This window comes from Anoplolepis gracilipes, chromosome 13 (assembly GCF_047496725.1).
Source record: "Anoplolepis gracilipes chromosome 13, ASM4749672v1, whole genome shotgun sequence".
NCBI classification, from domain to species: Eukaryota; Metazoa; Arthropoda; class Insecta; order Hymenoptera; family Formicidae; genus Anoplolepis; species Anoplolepis gracilipes.
Window position 1 is genome coordinate 1,566,123 of NC_132982.1, and position 8,289 is coordinate 1,574,411.

The window sequence follows — 8,289 nt, forward strand, 5'->3', positions numbered from 1 at the left end:
ACCGATTAAGAAACGTCCGTTGCACCTACATCTCGGGATTTGCTCATAAATTAGAACTTACCCCGTATTGCGCATCTTGCTTTGTAAATTCCAACGACATTGATAAAGATTCTTGCGCGTACTTCAACGTACACCTCGCGCTCGACAGCACGCGCTATTCCGGCGTGTATTGCACGGTGTGCTCTCGTAATCTAGCAGAGTTTTTCCCGTTCGACTGCGACCGGTGCGTTAACACCTACGCCGACTTCCTCAGAGATTTGAGAAATAGAAACATCTATTACTACTCGTTAGCGGACCCTATTAAAGTCTTCGTTAGCGGAACCATCCCCGAGGAGTTCACATCACGCGACTTCCCTTAGTCAGTAATCGCCATATCCCTATTACTTCGCCGTTGGTAAGGAAAAACATCCATCGTCCGGATAAGCCTAGTCGCGAGGAATCCCCAGAAGCTTAGCTTCTGAAATACGCGACCGGTCAGGCGAAAGGTCCGACCACTCTTAGGAGCCGCGACCCCGTTTGACGTAACAGTATATATATAGTTACAGTTTATTTGTAATTGTATAATTATTATAAAATTTGAAAGAAAATTATTAAATTTTGCTTAAACATATACTTTAATTAAATTAGCTTTTATAACCTTAAATTTCTTGCATGTTAAATAAGACTTTATATTAATTTTTAGCTGAGCAATATCTTTATGCTTTTAATAATCAGAATAAGTAGATTTTCTAAGACAGAAAATATTCGCAATTATTAATATAAATAATTTATAGTATATTAATATTCTCTGTTAGTTTTATTTAAAGAATAATTTAGATGCATTTTAATTTAATGTTTATTATAATATTATAGGTGAAATAATTAAGAATAAAATGTCCTGTTGCAGAGGGATGCAACTCAAGGGGAGGGAGCAAGAAAACATCAAACAAAAAAAGTTTATTTAGACCTTGCACAGTAAGTATATATGTTGTATAAGGAATAGTATTCTTATTCAAATTCTTTTTTAAGTTATACATACATGAATATATAGTATATTGTGTTTAATTTAAAAATATAACTTTAATTTTTTTTAGGATGAAATGTTTATCTCTTGGAAAAATATAATGTGTACTAAAAACATCACACTAAAAAGGAATAGCAGAATTTGCGAACTGCATTTTAAGTCAAATGATATTATCAAAGAAGATACTTTTTTGCAAGCAGATGGAACAATTATATATCTGAAAAGAAAAAGTCTAACATTAAAAGAAGGAGCGGTTCCTTCCATTTTTCCAAAAAAGAAAATACCATGTTATCAACAGATAGAATCAATTTTTTCTACGTCACATACAGTTTCACATTTAGATGAACCAATGCCTTCTACATCACATACAGTTCCACATTCAGATGAACCAATGCCTTCTACATCACATACAGTTCCACATTCAGATGAACCAATATCTTCTACATCACATACAGTTCCACATTCAGATGAACTAATGCCTTCTATGTCACATACAGTTTCACATTCAGATGAACCAATGCCTTCTACGTCATATACAGTTTCACATTCAAATGAACCAATGCCTTCTACGTCATATACAGTTTCACATTCAGGTGAACTAATGCCTTCTACGTCACATACAGTTTCACATTCAGAAGAATCTACTCGTTCTACATCTTTTGTTAAGGAAACAGCTCCTTGGTTTTCTTATAAAGATATCAACATTGCAAAAAATATTGAAGTTCCTACAAGTCATTGATTTGCAAATATTAATGATAGTTATATGATGTGGACATGTTGGGCAAATGATTTGTCATATATTTTAAGACGTGTCATTGTTAAAACAAATATGAAAGTACAAGTAAATATAATCAAATAAAGTAATAATATCCCAGATAGCACAGAGAATCCAAAAAGAAATCGTTTTTATGTCACCAATTCTAAGCCCTTTATTAAAAATAAAATGAATTGTTTTTGTACTCTTTATCTTATAGAATACAAAAACGAATCTTTATGTTTAATAAAGGGTTCAGAATTGGTTACATAAAAACGAATTCTTTTTGGATTTTCTGTGCTATCTGGGATTATTTAATTTGTATATACATATTTACATCTATAATTTTTTAAAGTTATTAATATATATAATTATTAATATAATTTGTATATAAATTATAGGTATTCATTGGAGATAAAGAAATTTCTTTTGATACGAAAATACTTAACAACATTCAAGAAATAAAACAAATCTTGAAGAAATTGGAAAACTTTTTTCCTTGTAAAAAGGTTAATGAAAACAGGTTTGTGCATCAAATTATATTTTAAAATTTAAGTTTGTATCCATAAAAATATATATATCCATAAAAATATTAATATTTACTTTTATTTTTTAAGAAGTTTTTTTTGTTTTATTATAGTGTTAAGCTTGCGCTGACAGTAAAAAGTTTTGCATAGACATATGTATAAAAAAAATTATTGGTCTATTTATGCATTTGTTGAACTAATTAATTTCCGTATGCATATTTTATATCCTTATGCAAAAGTTTGTACTTCTGCTTTTATATAACATAATTATACATAATATAATTATACATAATATACTTTAAATAAAATATACAAATTTTTATTACAGCGTTGCAAATTGTCAAGGTTTTGTTATTCATACAAAACATAATAAGGAACAAAAGAATAAGAGATGTTTAGCTTGTACAAAGAGTTAGAAGATGTTATTACGAAAATCGTTTGATTTAACACATATTCAAAAATTAAAAAATAAAAACAAAAAATTACAAGTATCAAATTTGAATTACAAATATCGGCAAAAGACGCTTCAAAACAAGGTATATTTTTTTCTAAGAAACACAATTACGGTTTTCATTGGAATTCATTTTTAATTTATTAATATAAATTTTATACAGATTATAAAATTACACAATAAGATAACAAATTTGAAGCATAAATGTTTTCAAAGTAACAAAAAAATAATTGAAGAAGTAATTTCAAAATTGCCCAAAAATCAACAACTGGCAGTTCAAGCTTGTTTTGCAGCATCAAAATTAAAAGATAAGAGGGGCATAAGATATTCAAACGAATGGATATACGAATGCATTTTGCTTCGGATTAAAAGCACAAAAACGTATAATCATTTAAGATCTCATAATATCCTAATACTGCCTTTAGTTGAAACACTAAATCGTTATATGAAGAGCATCAAAAGTTGTTACGGTTTTCAAAATAGCACATTTGAAATGTTAAAAAAAAAAACAGCAAATATGGAATCTAATGATACGCGAGGTATATACTACCCATATGGCACGAATCTTTCAATTACATTGCAACCATATTTCAGCAACATTACACTATTGCTGCAACATTGCCGCAATATAATTGAAAGATTCATGCCGTATACATATGTATTATATATACAATTATTTTATTTACAAAAATTAAGTTCAACTATAGAAGAATGAAATTTCTAAGTAATATCGATAAATGTTATATATTTTAATAAACGAATTAATTTTTTATAAGCGTTTTACTAGTAGATGAAATGAAATTATCCAAAACTTTATATTTTAATCACACAAATCTTAAAGTCGAAGGTTTTGTTAATTTAGGTCAATACACTACTGAAGAACAAAAGAAAAAAAAAGAGATCATGCATTAGTCCTTATGTTCCAACCCTTTAAAGGAACATGGGTTCAGTCTTTAGCTTGTTTCTTGAGTGTTGGTAGTGCAAGTGCATCAATCTTGCAGAAAATTATTACGGAGTGCATTATTCTGGCAGAACGATCTGGATTAAAAATAGACGCTGTAGTGTCAAATAGAGCATCATGGAATCGATCTATGTGGAAAATATTTGGAGTAACAGAAGAATGTGTTAGTGTACAGCATATTGTAGATATAGAAAGATGCTTATGATTTATTTTTGATTTTCCACATTTGATAAAATGTCTCCGAAATTATTTTTCTCAATTTGATCGATATGCAGGAAGTTGGGTAATCTTAATAATTTGTATTAGAAGTAACAAAAATAAAAAATGTTATATTACATTTACAAATAAGAATTTACTATACACAATTACATATATATATATATATATATATATTCTTTCTATTTATATTTAATTTAATAATTGACCAATGTAAAAAAATAATCAATAATTGTAATAAATAATTTTATGTTTTATATGTATGTGTATTGTATGTTAATATATATATATTTACATTAATATAATAATGTGTACATTTAATATTCAGTTGATATTATACAATTTATATTATTGTTATTCTTTGTTACATACAGACTCCAGATGGTGTAATTTCTTTGAAACATTGGTATGCAATACTTGCCATCGAAAATCCTCAAGGTTTTAACTTGAAATGTAGTTATTGCTTGGATGAACATCATATAAAACCTAAATATTACCAAAAAATGAATGTTGCAATGGCATTTCGAGTATGTAGATGAAGAATATATTTCTTATTTAGTGCGTAATTTGGTTGTGTTGATGGACATTAATATTAGTCATACGTTATTATTTTTACTACTTCTTCAATGTAGCATCTACCATGCAATTATATAAATAGGCAGGTATTTATCATGATTTAAATGATGCTGATGGAACAATTAAATTCTGCAAAAGAATGAATGCATTAATTACAGCCATGAATAGCCGCACTCCTAAAAATTCGTTACAACCAGGTAACGAAATGTACAAAGTAATCATATAAGTATAAATAACATTACAAGTAACTTTATAATGTAGTAATTGCAATATTCAATGCTGAATTATGTAAAATTTTAATTCATTATTAACTATGTTCTATATATGTATATATATATATATATATATATATATATATATATATACAACATGGTTAATAAATATATTTATTTATTTATTTATTTGAACTTTGCAGAATATCGAAGATTTAAAAAATTTTTTAATTACATGGGAAGCTAAAAAAATGAACTATAACTTTATAACTGAGCAAACTTGTTATGGTTTGAAAATTTTTTAAAAACTACTCTTGAAATTTGTTCTTTTTTAATCCAAAAATGTAAATTTGAATATTTAATGACAAGTAGAGTAAATCAAGACAATTTAGAGGTATGTATATTTATCTTTTTTTAAATGTTAATAAAATATACCTTTCCATAATAAATATTTTTATTAATGCGAAGTTTGTAATATATAATCGAAATTACTTTTGCAGAGATTTTTTGGGATGATGCGAAATTGTTGTGGTTCCAATGATCATCCTGACTCTCAATTATTTATACAAATGTACAGACTGATATCAACATATTCTCTCGTGAAACCTCCGAAAGGTTGTAACGTGTCTACGAAAGAAATAATGAATGTTCTTATAAATATCCAAGATATTAAAGATGAAAAAGAAAGAGAAGAGCAATGGATAAGTCAGATAGATACTATCCTGGACAGAGGATTAGTATAAGGGAATAGAGGAAAAAATACAGAAATTTTACCATATGCTCCAGCAATTCTTCATAATCATGATTTGCATATTAGTACGACTTCAGATTATGTTATGACGTACATTGCTGGATATGTGGCGAGAAAAGGAAAAAGGTTTTTTAAAAATATAAATAATAAAAATCATATTATTTGCGAAGAATGCTTGAAAACGTTGATCTTACAACCAAATGAACCAATACCAGAAAGGCATAAATTAATTGAATTAAAAACGAAAGGATATTTAGTAAATCCTTCTCTGGCTTTATTTAAAATGCTTTCACAAATGGAAAAAGGAGCAATAGAAGCATCCAAACATGGACAAATTAATGTGAACACATTATTTGAAATAATGAAGATCATTGACGAAGAAAACAATACTGTAACTCTTGTCGGCTGTGAAAAACATAACTATGAATTTACAAAGAATATTATCCATTTTTATTTAATTACACGTATGTTTTTTCTAATCAAGCAAGCAAACAGGAATGATAATGTTGAAAAAGAAACAACTAAAGAAAAAAGAAAATCTTCAAAATTAGTAAAAATAAGTGTTCCAAGTGCAATGAATACGCTCACTCAAATTAAGGAAACAAATGCGGTTGAAACTGTGATACAAATAAAAAAAATTATGCAAAAAAACGTAAAATTTAAGCTTGTCTAAAAAAGCAATAACCAAAGAGCGTTAAATTTGCTATTTAAAATTTTTATTTCTTATGTTGACATTAGTATAATAATTTATATATATATATATATATATGTATGCATTTATTTTTAAGCGTTTTAATATAATAGTTATGTGGGATATGGTGGACAGAAAGATGTTATTAACTAAGAAAAGGATTTATTAAGGATATAGAGTATAATATAATGGTGTACGCACAAAATGACGGCTGAATACAGACTGCCCTGAGAGACTGCACTGATTCATCGTGCTCTCCCAATATCTTAATCTGTTATAAACAATGCTAGATACTCACACCGTATGATCTAGCCGCTAATGACGCAACGGTGAACCGATACTTTTCTGTTATAAACAATGCTAGATATTCGTGTCGTATGATCTAGCCGCTATCGCCTGTAACGTCGCACGCGCACACATAAAACTTATTTTCTAATAACAGTGCTCTGAGGAATGCAGTATGTTAAATAATGCGTTTTTAATCCTACATTTCAGCCATCCTGCAAGACATTCGCCCTCGAATGTTCGCGTCACTAATCATGATTTTTCTCGATTTCCTCTTCATCTTCACTTTCCATTTGTCGTGCACCTGTCTAATTATTGAAGTTTGTAATATCTTAGGCACTACTAACAATAATTCGCCGTTTCTATTGCAATACAGTAAATCATTTCTTAATATATAACTATCGACTTTATTAAGTCTTGCTAACTTGATAATTTTCTGCAGATCTTGATCTGTACTCTGAGCTTTCTTAAATCTAGCGACCGTCATTATTATTACTTATTAGTAGGGTTTCCGGAAGGGGATATCTACTTAATGCGTCTACATGCATCATGTTTCGTCCCGGTCTGTGTTGAATCTTATAATCATATTCTTCTAATGCGAGAGCCCATCGGGCTACGCGAACACATAAATCTCGTTTGTTCATCGTTAAAGCAAACGCTTTACAATCAGTAACAATTTTGAAATGAATACCCAACAGATATACTCTGAATTTTTTAGTGACTTAATGATTGCGAGTACTTCTAACTCGTAACTAGTATATTTTTCTTCTGCTGGAGTAGTTTTTCCGCTTGCATAGTAAACTGGATGAAAAGCATTATCTGAATAATCTTTTTGCATTAGAATCGCACCGTAACCAAATTTTGAAGCGTCTGTATGCAATTCTGTTTCGGCACCAGTTTTATATAATCTTAAAACAGGCTTATTACCTAACGCTAGTTTTAAACTTTGAAATGCGTGTTCTTCATCTTTTCCGAATCGAAATTCTACGTTATTTCTTAAAAGATTCGTTAATGGTCGCGCTATCATTGAATATTGATAAATAAATTTACGAAAGTAACTTGTAAGACCGACAAAACTTTGCACGTCTCTGATGCATTTTGGAACTGGAAATTTCATAACTGCATTAGTTTTGCATTCCGCGGGTTTTATAGTTCCATTCGTCACAATATGTCCTAAATATATAATCTCTGTTTGGATAAATTTACATTTTTGCCAGTTAACATGCAGTCCAGCTTGACTCGATACTTCTATCACACGCTTTAAATTATTAATTGCTTACTCAATATCTTGTGAAGGTATAATTAAATCGTCCATGTAAGTTAATACGACTCCTTCAGAAATTAAATCTTTAAAGACAGCATTTATAAATTTTTGGAACATTGCAGGGGAATTGCAAAGTCCAAACGGCATTCGCATAAATTCATATTGACCTGTGGGAACAATAAAAGAAGTGTACTTCCTACTTTCTTCAGCTATTTCAACGTGAAAGAATCCGTTTTTTAGATCGAGTGTACTGAAAATTTTCGCGCCTTGTAAACGATCTAATTGATCCTCAATCAATGGTAATGGGTAATGGTCTTTTATAATTTTCTTATTCAATTTTCGGAAGTCAACACAAATTCTTGTATCACCATTTTTCTTTTTTACTAACACGACAGGACTTGCGTACTCAAAATTAGAAGGTCTTATGATACCATCATCTATCCATGTTTTTAATTGGTTATCAACTTCTTGCTTTTCCGACTGAGATAATCTACGTGGTCTTTGATAAACTGGAATATCATCTTTCAAAATTAATGTCATTTTAACATTGACTTCACGCGTTTTCTTGGGCTCATAATTTTTTGCAATGACTTCTAGT

The 8,289-nt window shown here is 29.2% G+C and overlaps 2 pseudogenes; both read left to right on the forward strand.

The window, feature by feature from the left end:
• Window positions 1-1,572: 1,572 nt before the first annotated feature.
• LOC140672415 (uncharacterized) lies at window positions 1,573-3,738 on the forward strand (annotated as a pseudogene).
• A 1,243-nt stretch (window positions 3,739-4,981) lies between these two features.
• On the forward strand, window positions 4,982-6,131 carry LOC140672416 (uncharacterized; annotated as a pseudogene).
• Window positions 6,132-8,289: the final 2,158 nt, after the last annotated feature.